Below are 15,962 nucleotides of genomic sequence, written 5' to 3' on the forward strand. Positions count from 1 at the left end.
AGTTACTATGTGATCATCATGGTGCAAAATGGGCCATGTACCACGTTTCTGCATCTACCTTGGCTATCCTTGAATCTCTATTACAATAATGTGCTACTTTTCATATCCTTATAACAAATTAACTTTCGATGTTGCGCTAGATAATTGTAGAAGACGAATAGTGTGTAACCTTCGACTTTTGCGAATGGATGTTGGAAAAATGAGGTTCAAAGTATCACAAAAACAAGTAGAAATAAAAACCACAGCCAAGAATGTATCCACCTTGCGTGTCCCCTTAAGATAGCCAAAATGTCAGAACTCTTCTAATCAAGTGATCACCATAATAATAAAGATTTGAGTCCAAGAGTTTGCTAGAGGTGGAGCCATGCTATTGAATCAAAATGTAATTTAGGCAATTGCTTAACTAGATCATTACAAGAGGTAATAAAATCAAAAGCCTTGGAAATCGATTTCCAAGTGCCAAATGGTTACTTCTTGCTATATGCTGTGACCATAGAACAACAAATAAGCGAAAACCCTACTAGAACAACAGATCTAGCTCAAGAAAGATAGGTACAAGTGCAAGTGCATTGTTCTCATGCCTTTTAATTATCAACATGAAAATCTAAAGTGAAACTTTTAATATAATAGCTGACAATTAGTTGTGTACACGATTGTTTTTTCTTCACAATTGGTATGATAAGTCTTATACATGGTATTTGCTTCAAATGTACCTTGAAAAAGTTAATGAGACTCTACAATATAACTATGAAGATGAAGAAGACCCGACATTGTGTCTATGAATGATCATGTGGCATGTTTTAAGACAAAACATACTAACATCATGTTTGTGAGAAATTCTACGCTAAAGGAAGTGAAATGCATTCTGATCTCTAGGTGTGCATTAGGAAATAATGATTTGATTACTATAATTTTGATCGAGAAATAGGTATCTTTTATGTTTGTGAAACTTTCTAGATATTGATCCACTTATCGCTTTGATGATACCTAATATTTGATATTATTGAGAATGAATATAGTGAAAAGTTCCAAGAAAGAGACGTAAGCCGACTAGAGATAGAGAGAAATCACAAAGAGCAATTGGTGTAGGAAGAATATCAATCAACTAGCTAAACCTCTTTGGGCTATGAAAGTCTAGCTTGCCGAAATAAAAGGATAGGTATGTGTGTGTGTGTGTGTGTGTGGGTAGGGCAAGGGTGCCCTTTGAGTGTTATGTTGTACGCTATTGCTACACACCCTCTTTTGTTGTATCTAGATTTCCTAATTGTATCTGGATATTAACATGGGTTGGAACTGTCGTCTTGTGATCATTTGTGGTGCAAGCTTATGCGGATGACTCCATGTTTTGGCTTAGAAATAGACTTAAAGATGTTCAATGTATCATGGAAGCACTGCATCTTTATGGGTTGGTTGCAGGTCTGTAAGCGAATTTCTGAAAATCTAAATTGTTAAGTTGCATCAAATGGATTGGCACTCGATATTATGGCTAGGTGAGATAGTGAACCGTGATCAAATTGTGAGACATCTTGGATATTCATTGGCTTGGTTGGTTCACAATGGAAAATTATTGGACTGGGTTGAGAGCAAATTGGTCTAAATTGTACTATTAAAAATTATCCATTTGGCCGCTACATGTAAGACTCAGAATAGTACAGTCCATTTTGGTGGCATACATGCAATTTTTCCTACCTATGTTACATTGGCCACCTCGTCGTTTTTGAACTTTGATGTCTAGTATACTAGACCACTTCTGGTCTACTTCCTCTCAAAAAAAGGGTATGGGTTTGCTTGCAATGGATAAGTTATGTACTCCAAAGAATTGTGGTGGTCTGAATATTTTGCATTTGTGTTCTCATGTTACAACAAGAAAGACCACTTTGTTATTGGTGTTGGTTGAGCAACAGCAACCTTGGACAAATGTTTATGTTTCTGTGCTCTTATGTAGTTTCTAGACTAACTGTTGGCCATTGGTAGCCGTCGTATTGGGATGTGGTTTTTGGTAAGTTTGAAGCCACAATATCTGGATGTCCCTTTGCTTCCAGTCTTCTAGCGGATTGGAAATTGATCACACAAGAATGATTGTGGCATGGTAGAGATAATGCATGTGGAAACTCACTTCGATTAGAAAGTTTACATTGGAGTCGAGCTTTTGATCAAACTCTTCTTCAACACTCTTCTAGACAAGCTTATTTTCTCTCCAGAAAGGTATTGACAGGATAATTGATGTGACAGATGCTGATGGATATGTGTTCTCATTTAGACAGGCTGCTCCTATCTTTGGGCTTGGGATGCACTATAGGCACATGTGGGACACCATTAAAATTTTGGTTGTCTCAATCTCTTATTAGACAATTGGTTATGGGAAATCGAATTTGTGATTGGTGCTACGCTGGTTCTTCCTTCTCTTTGATTTCTACACAGAAAGTGTACTGTCATTTGCAGTCATCCTCCTGGATTCACGAAGACTGTAATAAGGTATGGAATATGAACAAGAGTGTTTCATGGTGGCGGAGTAAAGTCATGAAAGTGTGGCATGTGGAGTTGCGTATGAAGGAGCGACTGTTTATGTGGAGATGCATCGTTGGGGTTCTCGCAATTGGCAAATTCTTGCGATCTAGTAGATTGGCCTCTTCGCGTTGTGTTCGATGTGGTGCCGTTGTTGAGAACATTCCACATTTATTGTGGTCTTGTCCTCGTACGCTACAGTTTGTGGACTGCATCTTTGCAGCTCTTCGCATGCGTTTCCCTGGCATGCATTTTGGTAGACCTTTCTGGATCTTTGGAGTACTTCAACCATTGCTTCGGCCGTATGCATACTTTTTTGGCCGGGTCAGATTCAAAGTGATCTGGACGGTGTCGAGAGCACGTAATTCCCTCACGTTTCAACAGATTCAAGTGGAGTATGTTTCCTTCTTCAAGACATCTCTCCGATAGTCTCTCTAAGTTGCCTATGACTTGGACGAGCGTCCCGCTAGCCATTTCAAGCTCTACTTTGACTGTTTCTGATTTCCTCTTTGTAGTATTTTATATGGGTTTTCCTTGTCTTGAGGTTTCCCATTGGTAATTCAATCTGACATTACAAAAAAAAAAAGTGTGTGTGTGTGTGTGTGTGTGTGTGTGTGTGTGTGTGAGAGAGAGAGAGAGAGAGAGAGAGAGAGAGAGAGAGAGAGAGAGAGAGAGAGACCTCTAGGTGTTCAAGGTGGATGGCAACAAAGATCAAACAAAAATTTTGATGGATTTGGAGATAGCGGCAAACTTGGTCATTGTGCAAATGAGTATTATTGCAAGACAAAAATGATGTCAAAGAAGAAATCAAGAAGAAAAAAATGCAATTGTTATCATGAGCCAATTATAAGAAGCATGGAAGAAAACATGGAAAACATTATGTATGTTTATCAAATAGGGGCATACACAACATAATGGGTGCAATTGAAATGGATTTCACAAACATTCCAATGAGATCCATCATGATATAGAAGGAAATTGATCGTCAGGAATTTGTGTACATTGGACCAATTATTGCATGTATTGGTTACAACCTATGGTCACATCACTCAATACAAAGTTTCATACTATCCATTTAGCCAATCTGAACAAGTTTTCTAAGAGGTTATGCATCTTGGATCTACTACATGTTGCCATTCAAATTAGGGTAATATATCACAAATCCACCACTTGGCCATTTGAAGAAAACTGTGGAAATATGGGTGCATCCCATGTTTGCATGGCAACTCCTCTTGAGCCTCAAGGAACATCTTCTTGAGCATCTTTCCTTGCCATTGATTCCACAGAATCTCTAAAAACTACATCACCAATCATTAGGAGATCAATAGAAATTGAAATCTTACCGTTTTTGCACATGAATACGAATGCCAAAATGAATTTGACTACATTCCTGAAATAGAAAGTTTGAGAACATATATGAGGGCGGTGGTCCTCTCAACGAACCAACAAGATGGGAACCTACAACTAGATATGCTAGTCTTCACTCCACACATGTGCAATATGTGGTGTAACAGTAGGGTTCCACATAGCGGCTATGACACTCGTGCGGGTCATGCAATTGAAATTTGGACTTTGTGGGTATAGGGACATGGATGACGGGTTGGCCATCCAAGGTGGATGGACGAGGGGAACTGAGCAGGGGCTATGTGGATTGAGACGATACCCTGATGGGCCCAACAGAGGAGGGGTCTAAGGAACCCGAGGCTGTAGCGTTGCTCACCGCAAGATCTCTCGCAAGATTTTTCGATCAATCAAAGAAAGTTATCCTCGATGCCTCCCAAAAATCTTAGGGGTGGATGTGGTACCAACAAAAACGGGAAGAGAATGAAGAAACCCTTATCTTCAACCACTTTTTCAGGTACTCTTGCTTGCCGATGACAACTCCTCTGCCACAACTAGGATTTGATACTATGTCAAAATATAAAGAATAAGAGACCTTGAATTCTTGCAAGCATGCGCACAGACACAACCAAGAGAGCACACCATGGAGATGGAGGATGAAAGGTGCTACTTGTCCTTCACTACTCAAAAATGATAAGATGGTTTTCAAAACATAAGTAAAGAATACAACAAAATAAAAGACTAACATAGGTGAGGAATACAACATGAGATTGTGTACGATGGTCAATATGGAGCCACTAGTGAGTAAACTGGTGAGGTAACAGCCATCACCCTTGTTAGGTAGAGCATGTTAGTGAAGTCTAGCTATGGTACTATTGGCGATGATCATGATGTCCCACTATCATGCTAGTGGGATGGCGATGGTACTATGGTACTATGGCGATGATCATAATGTCCCACTATCATGAAGTCTAGCTATGGTACTATGGTGATGATCATGATGTCCCACTATCATGAAGTCTAGCTATGGTACTATGGTGATGATCATGATGTCCCACTATTATGCTAGTGAAAGATGTGGCAAACGTTATCCAGGCGTACCATGCATTTGAGCTTGATGTCTCAACAAAAACGAGGCAAACAAGCAACCTCATGAAATTTATGCAAACACAATAATCTAGAAAAATTTGGATGAAGACAACATACATTTCAAGGTTTTGTATCTAAAACAGTTTTAGAATTAGAAACTTCATGTGGTAAATCTTCCACTTGTATGTTCGAAGCATTGAGCTTATACAACCCACAAAACAAAGTGATAGATGCTACGATTACATCATGAAAACTTGGATAACAAATAGTACATTTGTCATCCATAGACTTGAGTACGGGTCCAAGTTCAAAAGTCTTGATACAGAGAAATAATTCTTCTTGATCCCAAGTACACGTAATGCATTAGCAAGTGTCAAAGAGCTACCATATGTACTAGTAAGACTAATCTTACCAACTCCCTTAACTCGCATTGTTAGTAGCATATGTGATAGTACTTATCACATTAGGGACATGCTCCAGAGAACTTAGAGGCTATGTTCTTGGTTGCACCACTGTCAAAGTACCAAATATCATCTATAGCCTCTAAAATAGATTGCATCATTCATAGATGGCTCATATCGACAATGTGCACTAAAGGCCCATTCTACATTGTGCAAAAATATACCATACATGCATTTTCAGAAGCATATGAGCTATCTATATCCTCCTCTTTTATTTTGTAGGAGCATCTTTAGTCTTATTACTTGAAGAAATGATGATTTGCCTTACTAGAATTTGCATTTCAGCTTCTTCTTGCCTTTATCACCACACTTCTCATACTTATTGTTGTTTGAAGAAGAAACAATGTGTTTTTGTTGTAGACCGCAATTAAAAGGTTTGGCTGGATTTTGTGCTCTAGTATTGATACATAATACTTGTCCAATGTCCTCCACAAATTATTTAGGACATTAGATATCTTTTCAACTAGTCTTTAGGAGATTACATATCTTTTCACTTAGTAAGCATACAATAATATGCAGAGATTGACATAATATTGTGAGGTTATTGGTCAATGTCTTTTACAAGTGTCTATGGATCGTGATTGGGATGGAAGGATGATATTTTGTTGTACACTATCAACAACAAACATGATTTCGTAGGATCATATGTACACCACATATTATATTATAAAGTAGAAGAAAGATAGAGTCCTCTAAGTAGATGAATAGATTGGGGTAGTAAGATCATCATTCTTTTCACTATACATTGACACAAACAAACATAATTGTGTAGAGTCAAAACTTATTTATCAAACATCCTTCTCTCCACACTAGGGAGTGAAGAGACACGATGTTTTGTCCTCCTCGAGAGATTGGTCAAGGTCATGGTGATGAGATCTCTAGTTTAGAGGATTAGTCGTGCATTGGTTCCCAAGAGCTTCTCCCTTTGACACATTTTATTCTAATAATGGTTCTCCTTATCTTGGTAGGTTAGTATCTTTAGCTTGCTAGTCGAAAGAACATAGACCAAGAAGAAATTGGTCACATCATAGGGAAACATCATAGATTTTTTAACCATGGTCATGACCAATTTCTTGACAAGGAGAGAACGATCCACTCCCTAATGTGGTGGGAATGATCTTCAATAAATCAAGTATGATTCTTCCCAATAATGTTTGTTTGTGTCAGAGTGTGTCGGAAAGAATGATGATGTTTCTATTTCAATCTACTTGTATATTAGAAGCTTTTGGGCCAGTGTTCATGTATTGATCCTAGAGCACATAATTGTCAATACTTATAAAGGAGCCTACCACAAAAACACTCGCAAGTTTTAAAGAGTTCAACCCAATAAGATCCACGAGTACATGCGAAAGCAACCATTCAATGATCTCATAGTAGCATGCCAGTCTCTACAAACAATTACACAATGAACAATTGAAAAGAAATTTAATCTTCTAAATACTAGCTAGAAAGATACATGTATGCTTTGTCGTAACGCTCTAAAGTAATGCCAATTGGATGAAAATTTTCATCTCATCATTATTTTACAATAGGTGGCATTATGTGGGTGGCCAATTGACCCTCTGGATGAAAATTTGGATGATTATGCTAAATTTGGCCATTATTGATATTTCACTACTTGCAACATTAATTAAAAGAAAAGCCAAATCTGTTGGTTATAACATTTTTCATAGGAAATCTATGCAAACATTGTTTCCACCTCTCTTTAAATTAGTACACCTAGAGAGCCCTTCACATACACTAGTTTTTCATTAGCAAGAAACCTTAGACTATACCTCTTTGAATTAGTGGACACTTGATGGTTTCAACCTCACATAAAATTGGAGGAGTCAAGAAAACATTCAAATACCTTTGGAAAAAAAAAACAACGCAAGGATCAAACCTTGGGAAATATCCTTCTTTAAACCTTCACACTTGATGGTTTTCTATTTGTGCGAGTTTAATAGGTGGAAAAGGCTCTTGATAGCCTATTTTTTTCTCCAATTTGAAACAAGGAGTGGAAAGGGCTCTAGGTACTCTATTTGCCCTCTCTCAAAACAGTGGGTGAAAATAAGACTTGCGAGATTTTTTTTAAAAAAAGCACTAAGATTGAGGTGAATATTTTTGCCAAAATATTCGGACAATGGTAAAAGAAAGGTAGGTGAGGATAGAAGTCATGAGAGGGTAGAGGCTCTGGCCAAATGCAAGAATTTACAAAAGGGAAATTTGAGGGGTTCCTACATTCACATAGGTTTGCACAAGTCCCTAAGAAATGAATGGTTTGGGCCAATTGCCATAACGGTTGGGAACACGATTTGTCCATTTGGCTCGTATGTAAGTGGTAATATATGAAAGCCCAGGGTCTCCTAAGTGATATTTTTCTCTACTTAAGTTTTTTCCCTCATTTTTGCAAATATTGATAAGACAAGGAGAGAATGATATAGCATGTTTAGGTGGGGAGTGAGGCTGTGACAGAGTGAAAGAGGAAATTATTTGATATTTGATCCTTCTTTTCTAGACATGGCTGGTGGTAGAAACTTGGGAGGCATGGACATCAAGGAGATTGAAAAGACAGATGATGATAGATTGATGGGTCTACTCTACCAAGTGAACCAATTGTGAAATTTCACCTATATTTTCAAATTTCCTTTTAAATTGGAGAACTTTCTTGCAAGGTTAGGACATCTCAGATCCTGAAATAATGTACATTGACCTCACAAGGTGGATTCCTTTGTACACTTTGTTGGCATGTGCAAAGCAGGAAATATAAGCAAGTGCAATGGGTCCAAAAAGTGAGCACCACTTGTCAATGGCATGGTTATAAGGGTTTCCATTTTGTGGCTGAAGGCATTGGATTGCTTGTTTTTGTAAGCATTCTTCCAATAGAAGGGAGATAATCCAAACCCTTGCACATTCCAGAAGTTGAGAGAGATATGGAGGTTGAAGAGATAGTTGAGAAATTTAATGTGGAGATGGAGAAAAAGAAAGCAAAGAGATTTTGATGTGAGAGAGTTTAAAGCAGAGAATATCACAAAAATAGAGGAGCCCATTGTTATCCCAAGAGATGATCCTTTGATGTCTTTTCTACCTAAAATATCAATGTATTTTTTTTGTATTGCTAACCTTCATACAAAACGTGTTTGACATAAGAGAAGACTACTGCCTTGTAATTCTTCTAGATTTGTAGACTACACAAATAGTAGAGAAGGTGCCAACAAAGCTAGAGAACAAAGACCAATATTTTCCATTGATATTTTAAAAGAGTAGCAAGTTTGAAGATTATGAAAACCCAAAGGTAAGTTAAACCTTTGGAAGCATATTCATGCTAATGAAAATTCATGCCATATTGCTAATTTTACTTTGTTCCTCCATTGTAACAAAATGACAATTTTTATTTTGAAATTTCTTTGGGAAGAGGATAGGGGTCAAGTGGGGCCCAAGTCTTGGACATTTTCTTGGAAAGCTAAAGGAGACTAGTGCCATCTACCACAAGAAGCTCTCTTCATCACCTAATCTCCCCATGCTTGCAAGTATGGCTCTATCAAGGTGGCTTACTCACATCCACTAGACCAAGGTTTGAGAAAATAATACTTGTTGAAAAGCAAAAGGGGACCATTAGATTATTTGGACTACATCCAGGATATATGGGATCCAAAAGTGTTTATTGTGGTATGCTATTTACTTGCCTGTGGCGTTGATGTAGGCAAAAAACTACAAGGTTATGGGAAGGGAGAGTTTTTGAAGTCAGGGGAAGGATTGAAATAAATGACTCTACGATTGAAAGGCAAGATGTGTGCTCAAGCATGAAAAATTGAACCTTGTAATATTCCTTACTTGCTGCCTTATCTATATAATTGCAAGTCATTATAAAACCTTTTACTTATAGATGAATTATTGTATGTATCTTGCCTTTTTTGCTTATTCCTTTGTATAGATGCAATAACACCACGAAAGTTATTAGCATTTTGTGCCCTTCTCCGATGTCTAGCGTGCTTGAAAAGCTTGGCTCTTGCTTGGTATAGGGACTTCTCTCTCTCTCTCTCTCTCTCTCTCTCTCTCTCTCTCTCTCTCTCTTCCCCTTGCTCCTCTATTCCTCTCAATACTCAAGCTCCAAGAGCTTGGATTCCATATAGATTCCAAGATTTTGGAGCTTCATTATTGAGGGGAAATGCACTACCTAGCATGAGTAGCACCACAATTAGAGTCCAAAGTAGTACCACGTAGCGGAAGATGAGGTAGCACCATGATCTAAGTTTTTGGGCTACAATTTTTGGTCGTATTTTTACTCACAGTGTTTTATTACCGCCTCCACATGGTTTTCATTTAACAAGCTCTTCGGTGGAGAACGAGTTTGTCAGGCATCTTTAGAGTGGGCGATGGTTATTAATATACATTTAATAATATTCTCTTGATAAAGGGTTTTTTCTTCCGTTTCTCCATGGGAACTGTTTCCTAGACAACCATTTCCTAGGCCTTTTAAGATGCCTATAAAAGGCCCAAATATGGATCATTTGGTAAGGTGGATGGATCGTTTTGGTGAGGTGCACAAACCATTTTGTCCAACAAGATTTGTGTAATTGGGTCCATTTTGACCTTATACATTAAATGAAAGGATGTTCCACAATAACATGATCTATTTATGACCCAAGGTGACTTAAATTTTCAAGCTATAAAGTCAAGAGTATTATGTTTTTTCATGGCTTATGATTAATAATCACTAAAATATTCTTTGTTATAGCATGAAGAGCTTGACGGTTAGGACAATATATAAGACCAAGGAAGAAGACCCCAAATGACAATTATTGATTTGTAATGGTGAAGAGTGGATATCCAATTGCAACCTTTTTTGATTGTATGGCCGATGAGACAATGGCAATTGGAATAATGTTTGAGGACTCTACAATGGAGGACCAAACAATTTAATGGAGGGTCGTGATACGATTGTTCTTGTTTCATTGGGAGCAAGTCTACAAAGAACAAGTGAAAGAATCATGATGGCTTTCTAAAATAATTAAAATGTGATAAAATCATTAGGTTGAGTTTAAGTAGAATCAGTGTTCAAAAAAGGATTGCCTTAGCTTAGCCTTGAGCCGGCGGTTAAAAATGGAGACTACCTGGTTGCAAACCATGGTAAAGGGAAGAAAAATTGGTGAAATATGTGAGAAAATAATTCAAAAATCTTGCAAATTTGAAATTTATGCTAGTATTTTTGGTTCGCTTCTTTGTGGAAAGGAAACTCAGTCGACGGCCGCTTAATAAAAGAGACTTTGTTATTGACTAGAATTACGTTATAAAATGTAAGAAACGTCAAGCAATGTGAGGCTGTGAAATGAAATGTGAAATTAAAAAAAACTCATTAATATATATGTGTGTGTATCCATAGAATTTACTAGAATTATGCAAGTGAAGTTTCACTTTAACACTTTAACATTCTAAAACAATAGAATGCAGAAAAAGTCAAGACATGAAAGTGAAATAAACATTTAAAGTAAGTTGCCATCATGTACCGAAAACAATGAAAGTCTTCGTGACCCAACACAACATTAAGATTTCTTTTAGAAAGCAACAAAAACAAGAAGGCTTATTTGTAGTGAAAAACAAATGGAGCATATGTCTTGGAAGCTTGTGAAATGATCATGCTTGCATCGGGAGCAAAGTATCCAAAGAAAAAACTAGAAGACTTATTCCTAGGTGAAAAACGTATGTCTTTATGCAAAAATTGGAGAACAATCAAACCATGGTAGAAGCACAAAAAAAAGGCTTCGATAATAAAGAGGTGGTGGGATGTGGCTTTTCCAATAGAAAAGCGGATGCCTTTGAATAAGTGGTTCTCTTGGTGGGAAGATAGAATATCACATTACTAGAGCATTAGAATAGATTCTATTTTGTCACAAGTGATATGAAACTTCAATTATGGTGATCTAGGAGGCATGAGTCAATGGTGTTGTGCAGCTATCCCTAATACCGTGTATCTAAGAGTGTGCATCCAAGTTGTTTGGTTGGAGGTGGAGGTTTTCACTCTTTACAATGCCTGTGTTATAGGTGTCTTCAACTCCCATCTTCAATATGCGCACAATTGGGCTATTTAATTGGGCAATACATTGGACTAGGGCCAAATGTTGGCATGCTCTCTTGAATAAAGTGCAGTGTGGTTTTACTCTAGCCCCAACTATTGTGATATTTGTCTTACATGGCAGAGGTAATTGTCAAAATATCTTTCAAGAGCCAATTTTGTATGGAGATAACGAGTCAATGTAGAGAAAGAAGAGATCAAACCGTGCAACAGTTCTTATTGACCAGGATATATGTGAAGTCATGACGTTGACATTAATGAGTTTGGCCACCAAAGATTAGCTTCTAAAACATGATTAATGTGAATGGAAATGGACCAACCATGTTGGAGCCAGATTGTGAGTATGAAGTATGAAGTATTGTAACATAGGTTGTGAAGATGGTGGTTGTGCCAGGAATTTAACACCTCAAATCATGAAAGAAGATATACATAGGTCAATGAGGGAAATTGAATGTATGTGGATTCATTGTCAAAAAATAATATTGTAGTCAAGGGAGAAAAATGTATGATGTTAGCCCTAGGGTAAGACTGGGCCGGCCAAGTGCCAAGACGGAGCCATGCAATCAAGGGGGCCCTAGTGTTAGCAAGGCAGGGCCTATATAGGGCATGGTGGGGTGGAGAGTTTCATGCTCTAGGCTCCTCAAACTTATATTGGTATCAGAGCTCAGGGGAGGGGAGAGCTATGGAGGAGGGGGGAAAGCCCTCGCATGCTTTTTGCATGGTGACTGCATGACACCTCTCTCTCTCTCTCTCTCTCTCTCTCTCTCTCTCTCTCTCTCTCTCTCTCTCTTAGTGGCCGCCTTGGACAAGACATCCTGCAAGGCATGGAATTAAGCAGTGAGACGTGGGCATGGGCCCTTGGATATATAGGAGGGCTGAGGAGGACTGGCTGAACGCGGCGTGGGAGAGGGGTGTAATACACACAAAGGGAGCAAGTTGACCCGCACCAGAATCGAGTGCAAAGACCATCAAGAGGATTGCGATGTTGTGTGGGTCCTTTCTCCACACTGTGGCATGACGAATTGAGCTGCATCCTGCGAGGTTTCTTTCTCTCTTAACCTTTTGTGTCGCCTCCGAGTTGCCAGAAGTTCTTGGTGAGCTTCATTTCATACTTTGGCCACCCTAAAGAAATTAAGGGTGCATGCCCACCCACCAGACAGTCGTAGAATAATAACCGACCAACTAAGAGGGAGGAGGTTCCTCGGGACCACCAGCAAGGGCTGCAGCATATAGGGCATGCAAAGTTTGTTGGGGTATAAAGCCCAATGTGCTCGTCCAGGTAAGTGGGCGGGCCGCCAGGTATGTACACACATTCTTTTGTAAAAACCTAATAAGAACTCACTATGCTCTACACATTACACTAGAGCAAGTTCACCATATCGTCGTGCTCTTCTTCTCGCACTCTCTCTCGCGTCGCACTTCCGCTCGTACTCCTTCAACTAGTATCAGAGCTCAGATCGAGGCTCAGGGCAGCACTGCAGGAGGCTAGAGTCACCAGCTCAGATTGGAGTGAAATTCGACAGGCGAAGACACGGCCCCAAATCCTGTGGGTGAGCCCGAAGGACTCGTTGTTCTCAGAATTTCATTATGAGGTCATCTCGGCCACCGTTCGACTTGGACAAAGGTCTGCGCAGGCCATTTTCGACTACGTGGTCTCGGCGGGTGCAGATCCGACTCTGCAAATTTGGGGTTTTCGGCCTACGACTGCAGGTGCTGAGGATATCGACACTCCCAGAGTGTTGATTTGTGGCTGTCTACACATCGAAGGACGGCTCACAGTTCTTGGAGGCGTGTCACATACGACACGGGCGCATCTACACACAGACTGTAGGCGACATCCACTTGTTCATCAGGTAGCTTGTGTTTGCTGCTTGATATTCCAGATTTCATCCTGACATTGCAGGTACTTTCACATGGGATGTATTGTCAGAGATGATGTATGTCTGTTGAGGGTTTGCTGGCTGTGAGTCACGCAGCAAACAACCGCCGCAGCGGTTACAGCATACAGTGGGAAATTTGTGGATGTATGACTTTGTGGGAAGTCTATGTACTATCAGATTTAATGCAGCCTTTGTTGAGGGTCGAGTGAGGTTTTATTGAGCTGGGAGATTCTCGAATGTTGAGATCCTTTCGGTGATACAGGTCTTGGAGCGATCCCTCGAGCACCCTTAGATAGGCAGCTAGGATGTATTGACTGTGAGTTAGACAGTTGGGATTGCATCTTTGCTTTACTGCCGTTGACGCATTGTCGCAGTCTATGCTTACAGGACAGTGACAGGACAGTCGTGACAATACAGGTGCAGGACAGGTTTACCCGCAGCTTATAGTGTCAGAGAGACAGTGTTTTTTGAGTTGTTTTTTGGTCTGTTTTTGAGTACACCAGAGCCATTTTACAAAGGAGACTCTGCCAAAATTTATAAAGAATCTGAAGCTTTCTTGGTTCATTTGACAGGTTGATATTGGTTCAGAGGTCAGTTTACAGGGGAAACTCTGCCGAATTTTTCCCAGGAAAGTAAATCACTGTGAAGCGTAGCTATGGCTGGATCACAGGACACTGCTCTTTACAATATCAAGAAGCTGGATGGAACCAATTTCCCATTGTGGAAGAAGCAGATTTGGCACGTGTTGGTACAAAAGAAGCAGATAAAACCTATAAGGTCAAAGGGATAAAACCAGAAGATATGGACGAAGATGAATGGAGCGAAATGGATGAATTGGCACTTTCTACCATTATGCTGACTTTGGCAGAAAGCGTTTAGTTCAATGTAGCAGACGAGATGTCGGCTTATCAAGCATGGTTAAAGCTGAGTGATCTTTATGAGAAGCAGAGTGCAGCTTCACAGGTATACTGGCTTAAGAAGCTTGTTGACTTGAAGATGAAAGAAGGGACACCTATGTCCAATCATCTGAATGAATTCAACACAATCTATAGTCAGTTGTCAGCTCAAGGTGTCAAGTTTGATGAACCTGTTAGAGCTATGTTCCTGTTGATCACATTGCCGGAAAGTTGGGACACTTTTCGCACAGCTTTGAGTAATTCTGCACCTCCATATGGTTTGAACATAGCAGGTGTAGAAGGAAGTCTGCTTACTGAAGAAACCAATAGAAAGACAATGGACAAAGGCAAAGGAATAGCCTTAGTTGTCAGGGGAAGGACCAAAGAAAAGTACAAAGGTGGAAAGAGGAATCAGTCTCGTAGCAAGTCCCGCAGTGCTAAAGGCAAGAGTGACATAGAATGCTACCATTGTGGCAAGAAGGGTCACATGAAAAGAGACTGCAGAGAATGGAAAGCAGAAAAAGGCAAAGAGAAAGCTGAAGACCATGGTGAGAAGAACAAGTCCTCAGTGAAGATTCAAGAAATAAATGTGACAAACACTGTTGCAAAGGATGACAGTCTAGTGCCAGGAGACATCTACTTCTTGAAGAATACAATGGACTCAGCTCTTCTTACATCATCTGATGGAAATGCACTGAGTGACTGGATTATAGACTCAGGGGCATCACTTCATGTGTCTCCAAACAAGGAGTGGTTTACCTCTTATGTGACCACTAAAGATCATGTTCGGCTAGGCAATGGGCAGACATGTGAGATCTTAGGTGTTGGAGATGTTCAATTGAAGTTTCAGAATGGCTCTTCTTTCACGCTGAAGAATGTGAGACATGTTCCCGCAATTACAAAGAGCTTGATCAGCACAGGTTTACTTGATGATGCTGGCTACGTCACCACTTTTGGACAGAACATGTGGAAGATATCCAAGGGTTCTATGACAGTAGCACATGGAGTAAAGTCTAGAGGACTTTACATGATTTATGTATCAAATGTCTCTAAAAATGTAATCAATGTAACCGAGCAGCCGAACGTTTCTTTGTGGCATAGCCGGTTAGGACATATGTCCAAGAAGGGAATGGAAATCTTGTCTCGTTCTGGTTATTTGCCTGGCTTTTCATTCAATGATTTTGAATTCTGTGAACATTGTTTGTATGGTAAGCAAACACAGCAGCCGCATAAGCATAGAAGCAGTAGAAGAGATACAGAGTTGGCACTTGTTTATAGTGATTTGTGTGGACCTATGCCTAACCTATCTCTAGGGGGAGCTTCTTACTTTATGACATTTATAGATGATTACTAGAGGAAAGTATGGGTTTACTTTCTCAAGCACAAGGATGAAGCGTTTAGTGTTTTCAAAACGTTTGTGACACTTGTGGAGAATCAGAGTGGCAAGAAGCTTAAATGCTTACGCACTGACAATGGTGGAGAGTATGTTTCAAAGGCCTTTCAGGACTTTTGTGAGTCAAAAGGTATAAAACGTGAACTTACTGCTCCTTACAATCCTCCTCAAAATGGTGTTGCCGAGAGGATGAATAGGACCATACAAGAGAAGGTCAGAAGTATGTTGTCTAATGCACAGCTGCCAAATGGGTTTTGGGCTGAAGCTGTATCAACAGCAGTTCATCTTGTAAATAGATCTCCTAGCAAGGTTTTGCAGAAGGATTCAGTGCCACAGATGGTATGG

The sequence above is a fragment of the Adiantum capillus-veneris genome, chromosome 28 (genome assembly GCF_014529385.1).
Source record: "Adiantum capillus-veneris isolate H3 chromosome 28, ASM1452938v2, whole genome shotgun sequence".
NCBI lineage: Eukaryota > Viridiplantae > Streptophyta > Polypodiopsida > Polypodiales > Pteridaceae > Adiantum > Adiantum capillus-veneris.